Source organism: Anoplolepis gracilipes, chromosome 10, assembly GCF_047496725.1.
Source record: "Anoplolepis gracilipes chromosome 10, ASM4749672v1, whole genome shotgun sequence".
NCBI lineage: Eukaryota > Metazoa > Arthropoda > Insecta > Hymenoptera > Formicidae > Anoplolepis > Anoplolepis gracilipes.
The window spans coordinates 11,378,948-11,399,287 of NC_132979.1; the positions used below are offsets into that span (position 1 = coordinate 11,378,948).

The 20,340-nt window shown below is 31.7% G+C and overlaps 1 protein-coding gene and 2 pseudogenes across 1 annotated transcript in view; 1 reads left to right on the plus strand and 2 right to left on the minus strand.

The window, feature by feature from the left end:
• Positions 1-332: 332 nt before the first annotated feature.
• LOC140670659 (ADAMTS-like protein 3) lies at positions 333-8,078 on the minus strand (annotated as a pseudogene).
• Positions 8,079-10,548: 2,470 nt separating this feature from the next.
• On the minus strand, positions 10,549-11,777 carry LOC140670660 (uncharacterized; annotated as a pseudogene).
• A 7,826-nt stretch (positions 11,778-19,603) lies between these two features.
• Positions 19,604-20,340, plus strand: part of LOC140670241 (uncharacterized) — a 109,235-nt gene continuing 108,498 nt past the window's right edge. The window contains exon 1 of the mRNA XM_072900813.1: positions 19,604-19,626. The gene's annotated coding sequence lies outside the window, so the exon portion shown is untranslated. The remainder of the gene's footprint in view (positions 19,627-20,340) is intronic.

A 20,340-nucleotide genomic window follows, 5' to 3' on the forward strand; every position in this document is an offset into this window, starting at 1 on the left:
TGTTATTGGTTCGCATATTAGACTTATTTCGGCTCATATTTCTCGGAAGAAATCATACATTGCGTTGTTATCTCCGTTCGCAATCGGGATATTTCTTTATCGAGGCGTATGCTCTTCCTCCGGTATATTTATTTCTGGTTGATTAATTATCTGTCTAATCGCGTAATCTCGACGTCTACCGCGTCATTAGACACGTTCGCTAAAGTAGATGCGCGGGAATTTTAAGCCTCAGCCATCTCTCCTATTTGCTGATAAATTTCCTCGGGGTAAAAAATCTCGCTTTCGTAAAAGATCAGTGAAAATTCTCAACGGAGTGATACCTGACTTGGAGCTCAGCTAATGTATGGTCTTGTCCGTCTAGTCGCGTTTTGAATTTCGTCAGTGGAATCAGTCGGTTTTTCGATAAATAAGCTCGCATCAAAACTTGTAAAAGTGTATTTACGTTTAGTAACTTTCTCCGGTAATTCAGTATCGCTATCGCTTGAATACTGGGTTTCCAAATTTTTGCGTATACTATCGCGTATGCCCTGGAGTACTTCTACGGCTACTCTTGCGGGACTTAATGCGCAATTTCTAATCGCTTGTTTTGCCGGTTCGCTAAGTAACCACGACTTATTTACTATCGGTTTCGGTACGTTGCGTCCTTCCGACATTCATGCAAATTATTTGTTTATTATGAATTTCGAACTTACAGAATTGGTATCGCTCACATGTTTGCTCGCTCTCCCGCTCGGGTTTCGCTGACGCTGCATCTGTCGCTCGGCGGCTGATACGGCTGGTGGTCGCTGTCGCTGATATCAAATAGCTCAAGTGTGGTACAAGAGCAGAAGCACTTGACGGAGCGGGTAACTCCACAGATATTCCGGCTGATTGACAGTCAAATATCGAATAGTCGACATCAAGGAAAGTTAGTCCACGAGTGCAAAGCAAAGAATATAGAACCATCACCAAAAAGTTAGTTTTAACAAGTTTCATGCGTACATGATTTGTTAAGCAATGTCAAGATACACGCAAAGAATAATTTAATAAGAGACAATTTCTGCTAATAGAATCTTTTTTTCTCATATACCTGATTGAAAGAGGTAATAGTGTGTTCTTTTTGCATCACTGTGGCATCTGATGGAGTGCGACTCGTTTTCTGTTTTTTTTGCGGTTTTCTTGTTGGTTTGCTAGGAAACGCACGTTCATGGCTGAGATCCTCGCTGTCAAAACGGTTTCCGTAGACCGCTACAATAAAGAAATCGATATTGTGAAGCTAAATATCTATTATTAATAATTTTCATCATTTTTAGAATTTATAATATTGCAGTTTTTTTTTCAAAAGATAGATATGATTTCAAACTTCTTGATCTCTTCAAAATAATATTTTGAAATAGACAGAAGTGTCTAAAGCCTTGACAAAATTTGTATTGCTATTACTATTTGTATAAATAAGGCTGTATATATTTTTTAAGTAAAAAGTATTTTTAAAAATAAAAGCTCGTATATTTCTATCACCTGCATGATCAGTGTAAGAACTTTCGCCTAAAATCGCCTGGTGCAGAATCTAGATTCGTGTTTCGTTGTAGGTGAACGGAATTGCCGAGTCGTAAATATTCTTCACTACTTATCTGCTCTTTGAAGCGAAATTTCACTATCAACTGCGTCTCTGCGTGCGAATCTCCAGCTAGAAAATTACCATCGCATTTTTCATAGTAATATCTATATCGAAATTGAGATGAAAGATAAAATATGACAGGTGAGACAGATCACTTACCAATACAGGCATATATCCCCGAATCCGAAGAAGCTATATCGATTATTTTCAAAGCTCCTTTCCTACTAATCTTATACTTGTTTGATTTCCGTATCTCTTTGTTGTCTTTTGTCCATATAATCTGCGCTCTGATAACGTTATTATGTTGCAGCTATCATAAACGCATAGATATTATTCTATATAATAAAACTCTAAAGCTTGCACTTACTTATCGAACTTTCTGACAGGACAGCGAATTTTGATAGAAGGTGTCCCTTGAAAAATCTTGGCGATTCCGCCGATTTTTAAGTCTACTTTCGCATTGATATCCGTTTGATTGTACGCCGTGTTCAAACTAGTGATTATTGGCAGCACACCTAAGTCTGAATCGTGACAGGCTCTGGTATTGCAAGATTTCTCGCTGGGTGGCTTTTGAGCTGGACACACGCTTTTCTCGCGACTCTGCTTGCAACCTTGCGCCATTATTTGTTTGCAGACTACATTTCGCTTCTTCACACCACCGCCGCACGTTCTTGAACACTAAAATTAACTCATTAAAGTCGTCGCAGATGTTCAAAGAATTTTTAAACGTACTTTACATTAATATAAATTATTAAAACATACTATTATAAATATAATACGTCAGATAACTGTAATCTTGAAATTTTAGATAATTTAATATGTAAAATAAAAAAATTCGTTATGAACAATAACACTAGAAATTAATTGAATAAAATCCATCCATACTCTTTAAATTTTTCAATTTTCATGCAAAATTATTTTAAAAGAGATTTTTAATTATTTTGAGAGATTTTTCTTTTTACAAAACTATGAATACAGGTATTTTTATCTTTGTACATTAAATACATCTATAAAATTGTGATTTGCCGATGAATAATTTGCACCACTATTCCCTATTCGTGTGTAACAAAGAATTTTTTCCCCTTTATTGTTAAATTCTGACACAAATGTGTACATACCTTGCCTTATTCCCCTGTGCTCTACTTGATAGGACAATCCCAGACATTGCAGTATTGTCTGTCGGCGGGTAGTGATTGCGGACACATGTAATTTGGAACGGGTACTGTTTTGCCGGTGCCGTGTGTCACTTTGTGGATGCAGGTAACGTCACGTGTCTGTATACCAATACCACAAGGACTTATGTATGTAGAGAATTCGCTATAGTTCCATCTGCGGACGCAGATAATGACACATTTGTCAGGAAAGATAACGCGGAGATATGTCCGAGAATTGTATACGTTATAGCATAATTATACTTTTCGTCAACCACACATATATGTACACAAGTTTACAGAATAATATATGTAATAATATATGTCGTGTGTAAAGCATATATTATTCGAATATTTTAGGATGTGATAGGATAAGAAAATAAAGAATTTATTAGAATGAGAAAAAAGCATTCAATATATAGCATCGTGGAAACAGGCAAATTTTTTCCTTCTCTAAATTTTTATTCTACATAATATTAATGTACTTGAAGAAAATTAAATATTTAATTTAAAAAAAAAAACCTGTTTGTATTACAACTGAGAGCAAAAGTTGATACGTTCGATAATCAAGTTAGCATGAAATTACAGCAGGATATAACTGAGATTAAACGAGCATTATGTAACGTGAAGCATATTCTAACATTTAGGCATTAAATCAATGTCTGTTAATCAATATTGGTTTTAATTACCTTGGCGGACACGGATGATCATTACAAATTCGTATTCTTGCCTCTGATTTCATTTCCGTGGTGCATAGAAGCGGCATCACGGTTTTCCCTGTGTCGTTACGGACGCAGTTTATAATAAGATCCTGAACACCTATAAAAGAGATGTATGTATACATAATCTATAAACTAGAGATAACCCGCCTGGATCGTATGTTTGCCCCTTTGTATCGCGTTTAGTCGGCACAGACTAATCTTAATACGATTATACTTGAGTGCTCTTAATTTACACTTTAAAAGATCAAACGCTCTCTCTATTATGCTACGAATTTTTGCTAATTTCATATTATAAATAATTTGTTCTCTTGTTAAGTGGCCCGTGTCTCTAAATGGTGTCATTACATTTGGCAGCAAAGGATACAAAGGATATGCTGCATCTCCAATAAAATGTAAATCCACTGGTAATAATGGATTTTCTGCATTTGTTAATTGCTGATATAAATTGCTACGTCTAAATACGTGTGCATCGTGCATGCGTCCTGGCAATCCAACATATAAATTTATAAAGCGTGCTTTATGATCACACACACCTAAAAAAATAACAAATATTACACATTAATTTATTATTACACACACACACACACACACACACACACACACACACACACACACACACACACACACACACACACACACACACACACACACACACACACACACGCGCGCACACGCACGCGCACGCGCACGCACACGCACACGCACACGCACACGCACACGCACACGCACACGCAACGCACACGCACACGCACACGCACACGCACACGCACACGCACACACACACACACACACACACACACACACACACACACACACACACACACACACACACACACACACACACGCACATGCACACGCACACGATTCATGTCAGCTTTGCATACACTGTTGTAGTGCTTTCATGTTTCATTTATAAATACTGTATAAAAAAATCACAGAATGATCAAGATAAGAAAAATGATTAAATTGTTTAACTAATTAAAAGATACTAATTATAAGATATATCTCATTTAATAAAAATATGAAATAATGAAAATATACATTAAAATGTAGTAAAAATATAAGATTTTAGGTTTCAAAATTTACGTAACTTTGAACTTTTTTATATTTAATTTTTCTATAAACCTTTATAATTGAATTTATATAGAATTTTACATTGTATTCGAGTGGAAGATGTATATAAGAACTCGTAAATAAATTTTCATAAATAAATTAATAATTTTCAAAATTATTCTCGTTTCAAAATATAAGATCAACGTGTTTAAAGCAAATTTCAATAAAAGCTATTTATCATTTCAAAAATCCTCTTATGACGTGTCGAATTTGAAATCCGGACCACCCGGGTAGAGATCTCTTATCCGTTCGATGTATCCTGGAATATCAGACGCAATCTTGGCAAATAATAATCGCGTGTTCATTACTTCCTAAGCAATTGGCGCTGCAGGGGGTGTAGTTTCTTCCACGAGTATGTAGTCTCTACATCGCTACCTGGAGCGACTTTGATGCTGCTGTCGTCCGCTTCCGACGGAACTGCCCGACGATGATCTACTATATGTATCTGTCGAACTGGATTCGGCGTATCCGCTATCGCCGATCGTGTCGATCCTGTAGGACAGACTGTTTTCCAGTAAGCTACACGGCTCCATCGTGCACTTCTCCGTTTCGACGGGCTTCTGACTGGAGCATTGGCTGTCGGGCAGTTTAGCGATGGTTTGACTAAACTCGAGAAATATCTTGCAGTTTACCACCCTACGTCTGACACCCTTGCCGCAGATGACGCTGCAACGGGACCATTCCTCGGCGATATACCTAAGGTCCGAAAATTTCACGATTGATTTTCCGGATTGCTGGAAAATATAATGTGATAAAAAAACGCATCCGGCCGAAAACTCCAATAACTGGAATTTTAGATCACGGAAGAATGAAAAATGTGATGGGCGCGCAAGATTTGGTAACCCACTTTCGGTACGAGCACTTGAGAGAGATTTAAAGCGCGTATAAATTATTTTTTATTTAAGATATGTGACTGTAAAAAAATGTCTAATTTTTTTTCTACCGAAAAAAGACAATTTTCGAATTCAATCGAGACTAATAATAGAAAGATGTATGGCTTACAAACACATACATAACATGTGTGCCTTGTAATTAAAATGTTTTATAATAATTTAACTGCGTTTTTAATTTGATGCGATAATTTTCATTAATGGGATACGCGTATACACACAGACACTATATTACTAGATTTATAATAGGTATATATGTATTCGTAAAGATAATGATATAAAAACAACAAATGCAATGGACGTTTATTATATCATCTGTAATTCTATAGATAGAGATATCTAATAATCCTCAGATTAAATAAAATACTCGAATATACATTCATTCTTTTTTTTCATTTAAGCACATTGTGCTATGATGACATTATTTTAACATGATCTAAATCAATGATGTACGTGCCTGTGTATGAGAGATTTAATTAATGAAACTTCGTACCACCATTATATTACTTTCAATATCTTTATTTATTCAACAAATATTTCCAACGGAAATTAAATGAATATTGTTTCACACGTTTATTATGTTTCTGTATATAATGTGCATTTACTTCTATTGTATATGTTTCTATTGTATATTCCATATAATTCAATCAGAACATTTTAATTGATTTGTGGGCAGATAATTTTTCACGTCAGTAAGTAATTTGTTAGCTACAAATACTTCAATTTACTAATTCCAGAAAAAGGATTTTGATGTAAACCGTTAACAATGTGATTTCATATCAAAGCTTTCTGAATCTGGAGATATATATATTTTTTCTTTTTAAACTACTACACATCAAAATCCGTTAAATTATATTATTGAAAATTACTAAAAATCAATTTCTCTTTTTGGAGTATAGGAAAATAAAAATTCTTTAAAAAAACAAATTTCAAGTAATTTAAAAATAATTATAAAATTATATAATTAATTATAAAATTAATTTATTTAAGATTGATTAATTGCACGATTACGATTACTTATAATAAATTAAGTAAAAATAAAAGTTGAGTTTTGCCCTCTTTCATCTTCGTACAAAATAGATTTGTGACAGATAAAATCGTTTTGGTAACAGAAGGGTTAAATGACGCGTTATAGGTGCTAAAGCTACGAGGAAATTGTCAGATACCACACAGAGAGAAAGTTATAAGCACTGACTGAAGAGAATCTAGGTCCAACATCTTATGGAATTTCGCTACGGTGGTAATGGCTGTTCTAAAGCTACTGCCATTGTTCTCGAATTGATCGATGTTACGTATTCCGCGAGGATTATAGCAAAACGGAAAGTTAATACGAACCGAAAATCTGAATTAATCATTTGACGGCTTAGCGGAGATTATCTAAATTGAATCTTAAATTAAATTAAACAAGATAGTTATTTACGTTTTTCGAATTTTATTGTCAAAAAAACAAAAAATAAAAATACGTTATCCATCGTGATAAATTCATAATACGCTCGTGGTAAATAAAGGGCATTTCAGACGATGCTATTTTTCATGCTAGATAGGATGCGTAATTTGCTGTGTGCTGCCTTGCGCTCTACGGTGAGTGAAACTGACAATGAGTTGGGCGCGCTGCAAGTTTTCGTTTCACACGCAGTAAGGTGTGAAGCTGGCTTAGTAGATAGAATCGATGCTAATTTCTGCATTGCTCCTTAAAAATTGTTAAAAAATGGACATTTTGCGTAGAAAAAGTCTAGGAGCACTTGCTCTTTTATTAATTTTGGAAATAGAGAGAAAGCATAGACATGTAAAACGACGAAGATTGTGGATGAGAAAATGGTTAGCGAGAAGAACGGAGAATAATCTTGGAGTTATCAACATGTTATATAAAGAACTAAGGTAAGTAAATATAGTCTATCTTTTTTTTGAATATAATTAAAAATGCGATTGAAAATAACGCATAGTTTTACATTTAAATATTTTTTTTCGTATAAACCTGAGAATCCAAAAGCGTTCCAGAATTTCACTCGCATAAAAATGAGGAAGTTTTGAAAGAATGATTAGTGTCAATTACACTCCTGATACAGAAACAGGACACAGTTATGAGAGAAGCAATTTCTCCACGCATTAGATTAGCAGTTACACTGTATTTTCTTGCCACAGGCAACACATTTGTCGAATTATCATATTCGACTCGGATTGCTCACAATACCTTATCGCTTCTAATAATTGAAACTTTGAGAGCAATTGTGACAGTATTAGAAAGGAAGATATTGATGTGCCCTTCAACTTCTTCAGAGTGGGAAGCCATCGCAGAACAATTCTATGCACAATAGCAATTTTCTCATTGCATAGCAGCTCTGGATGGCAAACATGTAAATTTTAGACCACCAAGAGTTGAAGGATCTATGTACCGAAATTATAAAAACACAGACAGTATCATTTTGCTCGCCCTTGTAAACGCGAATTACCAGTTTTTATTTGTGGACATTGGTCGGAATGGACGCATGCACGACTCTTCTGTATTTCGAGAAAGTGTCTTCTTCCAACATCTCTCTTCTGGCGCACTAAATTTACCAAAACCGAGTCCCCTACCTGGAGGAAATATTCGTTTACCATACGTCATTATAGCTGACAACGCTTTTCCATTAAAATCGATCATTATGAAACCATATCCTGGACGTGATTTGACTTATGATAAAAGAATTTTTAATTACAGATTAAGTAGAGCACGTAGAATTGTAGAAAATGCCTTGAATGCTAGATTTTTCGCTTGTATTGTAAATCCCTTCTTTTCAATTCCATTTAAGATAATACCTGTATGTCGTAGCGTACTCCTTGCCGAAAAGGCTTTGTATACTCATTTATTTTAAAAACCTGGAATGTATTCTTTAACTCGAAATAATGGCTAGAAGGTTCTCGAGCTTCTTCAAAGTCCATAGTACTTTTCAAAACATAATAGAATTTAGATTTTTAAAGAATTATTTTTCTAAAGGGTTAGTCAGAATACATAAAACGATAACAATAAGTAAATTTTCTTAGTATCTATTGTTATTGTTAGTATTTCGCTATTGAATTTGTCCGACTTTACACGCCAAAAATGTCTATTTTAAAAAAAATTATGTGGTTAGCATTTTCCACGAATTCTTTTAGCTTTGTGTTCGGTTCTTTTTTTTCAATCTGTCTTTTGCTCTTCGCTTTCTCTAATGTTATATTCAACATTCGACATCATCGATTCTTTTCTTTTCTAATTTTGATCCGCCAGGATAGAATAATTGTATATATGGACGACGTGTTAATAGCATCTGAAACAGTAGAAGAAAATTTAGAAACACTCAAAAGAAGTTATGATTACTTTAAAGAAATATAAATTTAAATTAAATTTCAACAAGTATCAATTTTTAAAGAAAAATATCGAATTTTTAGGATATATAATTTCGAAAAATGGTAGGTATAACTTTAAGCCCGTGGCATACAAAAGCGATAAACGGATTTAAACAACCTACAAACGCCACGGAAGTACAACGGTTTTTAGGCTTGACTAGCTATTTTAGGAAATTCATTAAAGATTACGCGCTAATCGTTCGCTTATTACAGGACTTGTTAAAAAAATCAATAGAATTTAATTTTAATGAATCTTGAGTAGACTCTTTTGAAAATTTAAAGAAGGAACTTCACCTCCAGTACTGAGATTGTATAACCCGACTACGGACACCGAGCTGCATACCAATGCGTGTAGTATGGGCCTCGGTGCGATCTTGTTGCAGAAGCAAAAGAATAACGTCTGGGTTCTGGTAGCTTATTTCAGCCGGGCAATCAATCAAGTTGAAAAAAAATATCATTCTTTTGAATTAGAGATGCTAACGATAGTGAAAGTAGTGGAGCGTTTCCATTTATATTTATATGGTTTAAATTCATTTAAAATTATAACTGATTGTCATGCGTTGGTACATGCGATAAATAGAGCCAATTTAAATCCAAGAATAGCTAGATGGACGCTCACTCTGCAAATTATCATTTTAGCGTTGCGCATCGACCAGGGAAGCGGATGAATCACATGGACGCACTCAGCCGTGGCGTCGCGTACGTCAACGCTCTTTCACTTGAAAGAGAGCTGGAATATCGGCAACTCGCAGATCCTAAATTACAAGAAATTAGTAGAGAATTAGAATACGTAGATAGTAATAAGTTCGGATTAGTGGATGGAATGGTATATAAAAAGGATGGAAGTACTTTGAAATTTGTTGTACTTGAATCAATGGTGACAAATATATTGAGAGCTCATCATGACGAGATGGGGCATTGCGGATCTGAAAAAACAATAAAAGAAATTAATCAGAATTATTGATTTCCACATCTTAGGAGGAGAGTACACGGTTATGTAGAAAATTGTTTTGCTTTTATTATGTCTAATAGCTCAGTTAATAGATTTGGGAGGGAAACATCTTTTTCCATTACCTAAATCACCTCTAGAGATCCTTCACCTAGATCATTTTGGTCCGCTGCACGAGACCGCACGGTTTACATGGTTCTGTCCTACAAAATATACTGGAAATAAAGAATCAATAGAGCATTTGCAAGAAATTTTTATCGTAATTGCAATTAAACAATAGCATATTTTTATTAAATTTAAAAAATAAAAAAGTAAAGCATAATATTTGGTGAAAAATATAAGTATATATATTGTGGTCAGTCGGGTTCTTTCCATGACGCACGAGTCGTAAAAAAATCTGCATTACAATTCAGCTAATGAACTTAGAGAAAAATATATTGTACATCATCGCTATATATTATTTCTATTTAATATTTTTCAGTCTTTTTCAAGTATGCACATATAGAACGGTATTGGACTGACAAATATGCTATAAATGATATTCATAAATCGAATTTATATTTAAGATCATCTTAAAATCCCATTCAACCAATGAAATATGCTATGCAGAATGGGATCTTAAGTTGATTTCAATTATAAGATCGGAATCTGAAAAATTAATATCATTCATAGTATATTTTTGAGTTCTTCTCAAGTTACTTCATAAACAATGACAATTTATCTTTAATCATGAATAGTGTAGTTTAACAGTAACAATAATCTATTATTCATCAGAATCATCGATGTCTTTTACATTTCCATTACATAATAATTTTTTTAGCAATTTGCATTTCGTTTCTTCTATTTTCATAATTTCAGCATGTTATTTTCTTTCTCTTTTAATTTTTTATTTAATAATTCTTTTTTCTGTTCTATCTGTGTTTTCTTTTTAAATTTACTATTTGTTTTTTCAACATAAGGTTTTCAGTCGCTCTCTTTTCAGATTTCGCATACCTCTTCTCACGATCAGTATCTCTTTGTTCTTTTTTTTCTAAAAATTGTAACCACTGTTGTTCAGTGTTTAATTTTTTATTTGCGAGGTTCGACCCTGTTCCATGCCAGGGATGAACTTTTTTATTATTCATCAATAGCGAGGCAATTGAAACTGCAGAAGCGGAGGAACTAGGACTCAAAGAAACACATACAGTCTCAGCCAGTGGTGGCGATTTAAAAGCACAATTTACATCCTTTTGGCTGGATAAATGCACACTCAGAAACTGTGTGTGTGTGCGTGTGCGTGGTGTGTGTGTGTGTGTCTAAAATTGAACTTCTTGAATGTTGTTTTATGATTGACTATAAAGTCGAGATATTTTTTTCTTTAAAGACAGTATAGTTTTATATAAACAATATTATTTAAGTATGTTTATAAAAAAGTATGCTATTATTTATCTTACTTCAATTCCGAAATCTTTCAAGCCATCTGATATTGCTGCCCAAATTTTGGTTTTTTTTTCGGATGATCTAACATATGCATATTGACTTCATAGAGACTAAGAAGAGCCATTATAGCATTATCAGTCCACATTACACCTATGAAATATTAAATAGCACTTTTAAAACTAATATGGAAAAATAATTTATATATATATATAATTAATATATATATATATATATATATATATATATATAATTATTTTGTTTAGTAGATTGTTTACTGCTTTCTATGTTTGTGTGTACCATTTTCTGACAAGTATTATATGCTGTAAGAATAAGTAAAAAATATAAATTGTGTATTTCAAAAATAATTGTATAAATACAATAAATCATGTACATATTACATGTACCATGTATTTTGAGTAAAATACATGTACCATGTATTTTGAGTAAAATTTTTCTTGAAGAGGACATTTTGGAATCCAACTTTAATAAGTAAGATAAAACTGTAATAAACTTACGTTCATCATTGATATCCAGATCATTGCCATTTGCAAATAAAACGTTGTTGCTGTCCATATAAATTTCTTTATTTTTTAAACGGTTTTTTATGGACGGTTGTTAGCTCTAATGAAGAGATGAATTTATTTAGTGTTTGCATATATATTCTTCTATTTCTACTGTAATTAGAAAGTATATAATGATTAATTATTATTAAATAAACTATAAGAATCGTGTAGCATTAAATAAACGAATATAATTAATTATTATTAAATCAACGTAAAAGTACGCAGAAATATGTCAATACGTTAGTAAATTAATTATTGTATTAATAAAATAATTATTGTTTTAACAAATAAAATATGAACTAAAAATATGTACTAAATACTTTCCATGGTTTAAGAAAATCTTTTTTCAGCTGGTTCTTTTTTAGTTGACGAGAGAACCTTTGGTTCAATCACTACTATTCACAGTATTCACTTGAAAATTATAAAATAAACAAAAGCTTTCTCATATACACAATCCAAACTTGGTTATTTCCTACCGCAATATCACTATATAAAAAATAAATAATACCAAATGTAAAATATTATGTTGGTACTTATGGAGTGCCACAAAACGATGACAGTCAAACACAGTATTTTAGCTGTGTACGATTGTGTCGACTTGTGCCGTAGTTGGAAAGCACTTTTGTCAACACTGTGTTACACAGTGTCACCTATGTATCTTGCTGGAAAGCACCCATAGTCTCGATATCGAACTTTCATTTGATCGGTCTAGTATGCCATCGCCTATGCAACCATCTGATTTATCTTTTTCTACGTTTCAGTAAAATATATGTATAAAGACATTCAATAATTCGCAATAATACGACAATGACGTGCATTTCTCTATTTGTTTTTAATCTAAAGTATTTACCTGAAATTATTGTTTTATATCAAATTATAATAATTAACAAATTAATAATTTCATAAATTATTTGAACAAAAAGTTATTAACATAAATGCTAGTTAACATAAAATTATACTATTACTTTGTAATTTAACTATATATTTTTTAATACAAAAATATAGTTAGTTTTGAATAGTTTTTTATAATATATATTGATGTATATTCACCTTGGCGGGAGTACTTTTGAGATTACGACGTGTAAAACTGTCGTTTGGCGAGGTCCTTTTCCGCCTTATTTTTGAATATTGCTGATTGGTGAGCCCGGTACGGCTTCTTAGAAAACTTGGAGATTCCTATTTTGCACCATTTGTTTGTCTCTTAAGATTATGAAACTGTGTTTGTTGTTTGGTTTCATTTATCTAAGGGATTTCGCTATCGATCCTTTCTGGGTATATATAAAATTATATAATATGCTAATTTTACATTTTTTATTTGTACTTTAGTTAAGACATTTATTTAATTGAAATGAAATTGTACTTTAATTAGTTTTCTTTATTATTCGTATGTATCAAAAAAATATATCAGGATATATATCATCATATTGGATTATTGCCTGATTTACAATTATAGTCCTTGATGGATTTGAATGTTCTCTTCATGTCATTAAATTTACTTTGGCACCGTGGACCAGTAACATCGTGTCTATGGTTACAAAGGACATCACTTATTGAGTTCCATATTCGCTTTTGCGACATTTTGCCTGTAAAAAACAATTAATCTGTGAGAAAGGTCATGCACAAATTCAAATCATTATAATAAATAACAATCGTTTTCTTATTTAATGTAACATCTTCCTCTTGCTTTCGATATTCCTCAATGAGGAGGAGAATGGGCCCGGTGGGACCATTTAAAAGCTGAGTTTTCTGATTCAGGAGTTTCGGCATCAGGAGTTGATGTCATTGAAACTGTAGATGCTGAACTTGATGGTTCTGGGTCCTTTTTGCTTTGTCAAAACACTTATTTTTTGGCGCTTTGATATTGAGTTAGACTCTAGATGCACTGGATGTTTTCTTTTTAAATGCCATATCAAATTGGTGGTATTACCAGCACTCTTTAAAACTTTTGTGCTTAACTTTTGTGCATACGTACAACGAGAGGAAATAGCATCTTCTTTCTTAAAATATATCCAAATAATACTTTTGCTTTCTTTTTCTGTACCTTCTTTTGATCTATTATTTGTTTGTTCTTTGGTTTCCTGCAACCTGTTAATTTTGCTTCGCAGCATAAAAATTCTTCCCTTTAATTTTCTTTTTTAAAGGTGAATTTCTTAACAAAGTTAAATCTGTTTGTATCTCTTTACTCTCTGCAAAAACAAATAATCTTTCATTTATAAATAAATATAATATATAATATTATATTATGTGCAGGTTTATAAAATGAGTAAAGCTTTTTCTTTTTAATTAAATTTACCTCTTTATCTTTTATTATTATTCGTATCTGTATTTTTCTTCTCCTGCAACCTGTTAATTTTGCTTCGCAGCATAACAATTTTTTTCTTTAATTCTCTTTTTTTAGGTGAATTTCTTAACAAAGTTAAATTTGTTTGTACCTCTTTACTCTCTGCTAAAACAAGTAATCTTTCATTTATAAATAAATATAATATATAATATTATATTATGTGTAGGTTTATAAAATGATTAAAGCTTTTTCTTTTTAAATTAGAAAGAAGCCGATTAAGAGCTGATCGCGGATGGTAGTGCGTCGGTTTTGTAGAAAATTAAATTTTTTCCACCAAACTGATTGGTGCACAGGGCACGAATTTTTCTTGGTATATTTACCAAGAATAATTACATTAATTCTCATATTCGAGAATCTTAATATACTTAATTCTCATATTCGAGAATTTTTAATAAATCCCCTTTTTCTTTTTTGTAGAATTTACCTCTTTTTCTTTTTTTATTATTTGTATTTGTATTTTTTTTCTTCTACAACTACTGTCTGCCATTTCTAAGAAGGTATTATTAAACACCTAACAGAACGGATATTAATTTGTCGCACGGCAAAATTTCAAGAGCATTGAATTTAATATGTAAATTCGTACAGCAAGAAGTTTTTTCTAGTGAGATAGAGCAATTAAAGAAAAACTTGCCTATTAGTTCTTCCAGTTCATTAGTTTTATTATCGCCGTTTTTAGATGATTAGTTGATTCGAGTCGGCGGAAGACTAAAAAACTCACAATTACCATACAATAATCGGCATTCTATTTTATTACCAAAGAATCATCAATTGACGCAGGTTATTATTCGACAGGAGCACGTAAATGTCTTGCACGCGGGCCTACAGGGTACTATAACAAAGGTGAGACAAAATTTTTGCCCGTGCGCAATTCGATCCATTGCGCGAAAAATCATCCGACAATGCATCACCTGTTTTAGATGTAAACCTTTAGTTTCTGAGATCAAAATAGGAACGTTACCAACTCACAGAGTGAGACCGTCTTGACCATTTTCAACGTGTGGCATTGATTATGCCGGACCGATCATTATACGAGAATGTAAACGAAGAAATGCCCGCAATAGTAAAGCTTACATTTGCATATTCGTGTGCTTTGCCACAAAGGCAATTCAAATAGAATTAAGTGATCTATCTACCGACTCATTTTTGGCCTTGTTAAGGCGATTTGTTTCTCGTAGGCGAACTCTGGTTAACATCTATTCTGACAATGACACTAACTTTAAGGGAGCGTCAGTTATCGGAATTTTATGAATTTCACAAAGCTGAGGAAACTCAAAGTAAAATAAAGCAGTTTTGCTGCGACTCAAAGATATCGTGGTGTTTCATTCCGCTCTCCGCTCCACATTTTGGAGGACCTTGGGAGGCGGCAGTATAGGTACCGCGCATCTCACATTCGAGGACTTGCATACTGTATTGTGTGAAATAGAGGCTATATTGGATTCGCGTCCACTAACAGCGTTAATCTCCGATCCAAATGATCTAGATTATCTTACGCCAGGGCATTTTTTGGTTGGTGATATGTTGAGTGGAGTTCCTTGCCGTGATTTGACCGATATTAACCGATATAATCAAAATAAATTGTTGCATTGACAAAGAGTGGACAACTCCGACAACATTTTTGGAACCGATGGAGCCAAGAATATTTAAATCAGTTACAGCCGCGATATAAATGGTCAACCAATAAGGGCAAGCAATTAAAGGTCGGCCAAGTGGTGCTAATAAAACAACAGAGACTGCCACCGCTGCATTGGATGATGGGCCGCGTAAAGAAAATTCACCTTGAATCGAATAACATTGCCCGGTCGGCGACGATAATTACAACCAAGGGAATCATCATAAGACCAATGTCGAAATTAGCGATTTTACCATTAGACAATGAATAAATATTAAAGAAGAGCTATTTTGTACTCCACATCTTGCTAAACAATGTTTTGAGTTAGCTGTAAGAAAATTAGCCGAATATAAAAATCGATTAAATGCTTTCCGAAAATAAATTGAAAGATTGTAGTGTGCGGAGAGAGAGATAAAAACAATCACTCTAAGGAAAATTAAATTAAGAGATAATCTCTTTTATTAATAATTACAATCTCTGGGCGTATAGGCTGCGTTGGTGTTCGATGCTCGTTGAGATCTAACCGACTCCGAATTTACGACTCTCACTCCAGGACCCTGTGTCCCTGTTTTTATTTCTCTCGGTCCTTCTCGATCTTCCTATTTTTGTCAGTTATCGTCGCCTTTGTTAGTCGTCTTGTTGTTTGCGCGTCTATTATCCTAAATCTAAATAATATTATAGGTCGCTCGGTAATACATATCAATAGAATAATATCGCCTCGACGGTTTGTCATGATTTCAAATTATAACGGCTTACAATTCGGCCATTCTGACCGTTAATCGCCCCGATTAAATGATAATAAAGAATAAATAAATAAAAGAAATATTTCAAGTTACGCAGACTACACATTATAATTCGAATAAACACACGCATAAGTAAAATTAACTTTTTAAAATTCATTACAAAAGATACATAAAATATATAAATTCTTCCTAATGCTAATATATAGGTAAGTTAATTGATCGATAAAATAATTATACAAAGAGATTGTTTAATAGGCCTTCGGACTTTTCTGTTCTCGGAGTAAAAGCGATACATTTCAAACAGCTTTTTACGTGTTTATCGACCTTTGCTCTCATATTTAGGAACCAGTAATTATTCAATATATTGCTAACAATTTTTTCGACGCCTACGTGACTCATCTCGTTGTGATGTTTAAATATAACGCTTGTTTCTAAAGAGGTTGGAACATAAAACAAAAGGTTACCTTGACTTTTCCTATACACAAGTCCGTTTCTCATCTTAAAAAATCTCAAAAATATAAATATAAAATAAATTAATAAATTAGAAAAGATTAAAATATTTATAATGAAACGTGTGTGATTAAATTGTAATTATTCCAATTATATTTACGCTTTATAATCGCGTAAAAATTACTACTGGAAATAAATAATTTTAAATACTTTTATATCCTATACTTACAAATATTTTTACAAATCTCAATTACACATACTTTTTTGAAAATTTTTTTATGCTATATTTTATTTCTCAAAAATTTACGGATATCCTATATATTATTGATGTATCCATATAATGTAAGAGAAGTGCGCTTGTAAAATTAAAATTATAAATTAGGGTTTTATTATTATTCCATTTTTCTAGATTTCCTTTTAATTCAAAACTTTAATTACATGCGTAGTTTGCAATTTTTGAAACATGTTAATTTCGTACATCTAAGCAACAAAGTTTTTGATAATTTGCTTTATTACTTTCTTTTTTTTTGTGAACTTTTCTTTCTCTCTCTGTAAGAGTTTAAATTTTGTAAATTATTTTTGTATAATACATGCTGATAAGAATAGAAAAAAAATCTATAAACTAAAGCATTTTCCAACATTAATCTTTTTATTACGTTACAAGCAATTTAAAAGAAAATTAATTATCTAGATATGACTAGAACAAAAAACCTATTTAAAAAACTCATCCCCTCGATATCTTAATATTTCGGATTAAATTTTATTTTTAAAAATTGTCTTCCTTATTTGAATATTCTCTTTGTAAGAAACACATAAGGCATGTTACGTTATGTCATATAACGAAGTAATGTGTCTCTCTATTAATATAATATAAGAAAATTTTCCTTTCTTTATCTATATAATGAACACAAAATATGTAGACTGCTTATTTCCTGGAAAAATATTAAAAACTGGAAATTTTTAGTGATTTTTTTATATTTGGAAAGATCAGGGAATTTTCATTTTATTGAGATTCTGGGAAATTTTTTCTTTCATATGAGTGACAAATGTTAGAAAACTCACACAATAAAAAAATTTATTTTATAAAATTACAAAAAAATCTTTAAAATATTCGTTTTGCTTAAAATTTTAAATAAAAATATCTGGAAGATTAAGAAAAGATTCGAGTAGACTCCTGATATTAATTTTGAAATAATTTAATTAAATTATTAATTAACCCTCAGTTCCTAGACTGGGTCTGACAGACCCGACACCTTTTTTCTCCTACCTGTACTACAGGTAACTACTGTAACTCTGTACTAAGAGGAGTGGGGAGTACGGACTAGGGGAAACTCTGGCATACCCTCTACCACTCTGACATCCAAGCCGACTTGGTCCAGCCCCAGCTGCTGAGCAGTGTGTATAGAAAAAAAAGTTACGGGTCCCACGGACCCAGTCTAGGAAGAACGTTGCAAAAAGTGTAGTGTGCCGAAAATTAAAATACAGGTAACTGTTGCTTGAAATGATTATTTTGTTAATTAAAATGTTTTACTCTATAATAAATTATATATATATATATATATATATATATATATATATATACCCATATATATACCTCATATTATACGCTGAGCGTTTTTAATTAATATTTTAATAATTATTGCGAAAATTGCAAAATGATACAAGACTTTTATGTTCAGTTTGATCTGCTCTATCTGCTCTAGAGAGTTGGGGCGATTATTACCGAACATCTTGTAGATATGTATAATATTGTTCGCTAAGTGTTTTTAATTAATATTTTAATAATTATTGCGAAAATCGCAAAATGGTATAAGACTTTTTTACTCAGTTTACTGTGCCCTACCTGTTCACAAACGTTGTTAAAAGTGTTCCGGGACAGTCTGTATATCTTTCTTTGTATTTCTAATTTGTTTTAGAATGTCTTAGTAAAATATCTTTTCTCGAAAAATAAATGTTAGAAACATTTTAAATGAGATCGTTTCTTTGTTGGATGTTTGGTTGAAATGATCTTTCTTTTTTTTCAATTGGTTTTTATTCTTTGTTCTTAGTTTTCTCTTTTTTTGCACTCCTTTACGAGATTTCTATAACTAAATTGTTATAACTAAATTGTTATAAATTCATATTATTACAAACTGTTAAAAATATATATTATTTATTACTCCAAAAAGAGAATAAAAATTGAAGGAATTACCCACTATACAAAGTAACCTATTTAATACGTTTCAATGTTTCTTTGTAACGTGAATTGTTTTAGAGATGTATACAGAAACATTTTAGAGAGGTAACATAAACAGTTAAGGTCCGCATTCAGATACTTACATATAAAATATTATAGAAACATTTCTTGATATTGTGTGGAAATAGTATTTAAATTTTACTATGGTATATATTATTATAATATATTTACAGTTTCATATTTTTATAGAATTGTTACAAAATAAAGAAATTTTAATAATTTAGGGTTATATTATATTACATTCATTTACATTTAAATGAATAAATATTATTTTTTTATCTGGTTGTATTGTATGGTGCATCGTATCAGTGTTAGTGACAGTAATATTTTCTTTGTTTAAAGGTGATTCCTCTCAACTTTACGGTGCGAGCGCATTGAGGAGCAAATTATTATCATCCTGCTATAGTATTTCTGATACTAGGCTGAAAAAAACAAATTCTGTCAGATAATTTCAGAGAAAGAGGCTTTTCTCGCGAGCAGGTAAGAATCCATTTTTTAAATATTTGTTATTTTAATAGAACAGAAATGTCAAAGTGCAAAGTCAAATAACGTTAAAAAGACGAGAATATGATTACAAAAATTTTCCTATTATTTTTTGTCACTTTGACATATTTCGACTTTTTATTATGACTTTTCGTTCTACATGGATATGTTGTGTATCATATTTGTACTCTTTTTTGTTTATTGATTTTCGCATTCGTTAATATTAATTGTTATAACAATATAAAATCTTTTTAATTAAGTTAGGGAATACTTAAAATATACATATGTATACCTATTTATCCATTATCATATTTGTACCGCAATGTTCTAATTGCTCGGTAATAAAGAAAAGTTATTATTATTATTATTCAAATGTTGTATTAATAAAATAATTAAAAACTTTGTAAAAATTATTATAACAACTAGCTATTTGCATTAAGTTATTTTAAGTCTTTAATATTTTAATTATGTATATTTATTAGTACATAAAATGTTTTGAGAAATTCTTTATCTAAAAATATATTTTGCAAGTATGTAAGAGATATGTAAGTTGTACATATATTAGATGTAGAAAAATGCATATTATATTCAGAGTTGGGAACTTAGTTTTTTTAAAAGTTACGCGTTACCGTTACTGTTACTTTTAAAAAATAAATTATTACTAAATTTAAAAAAATTTATTTTCTAGAAGTAAATATTATTTGTTTCAAG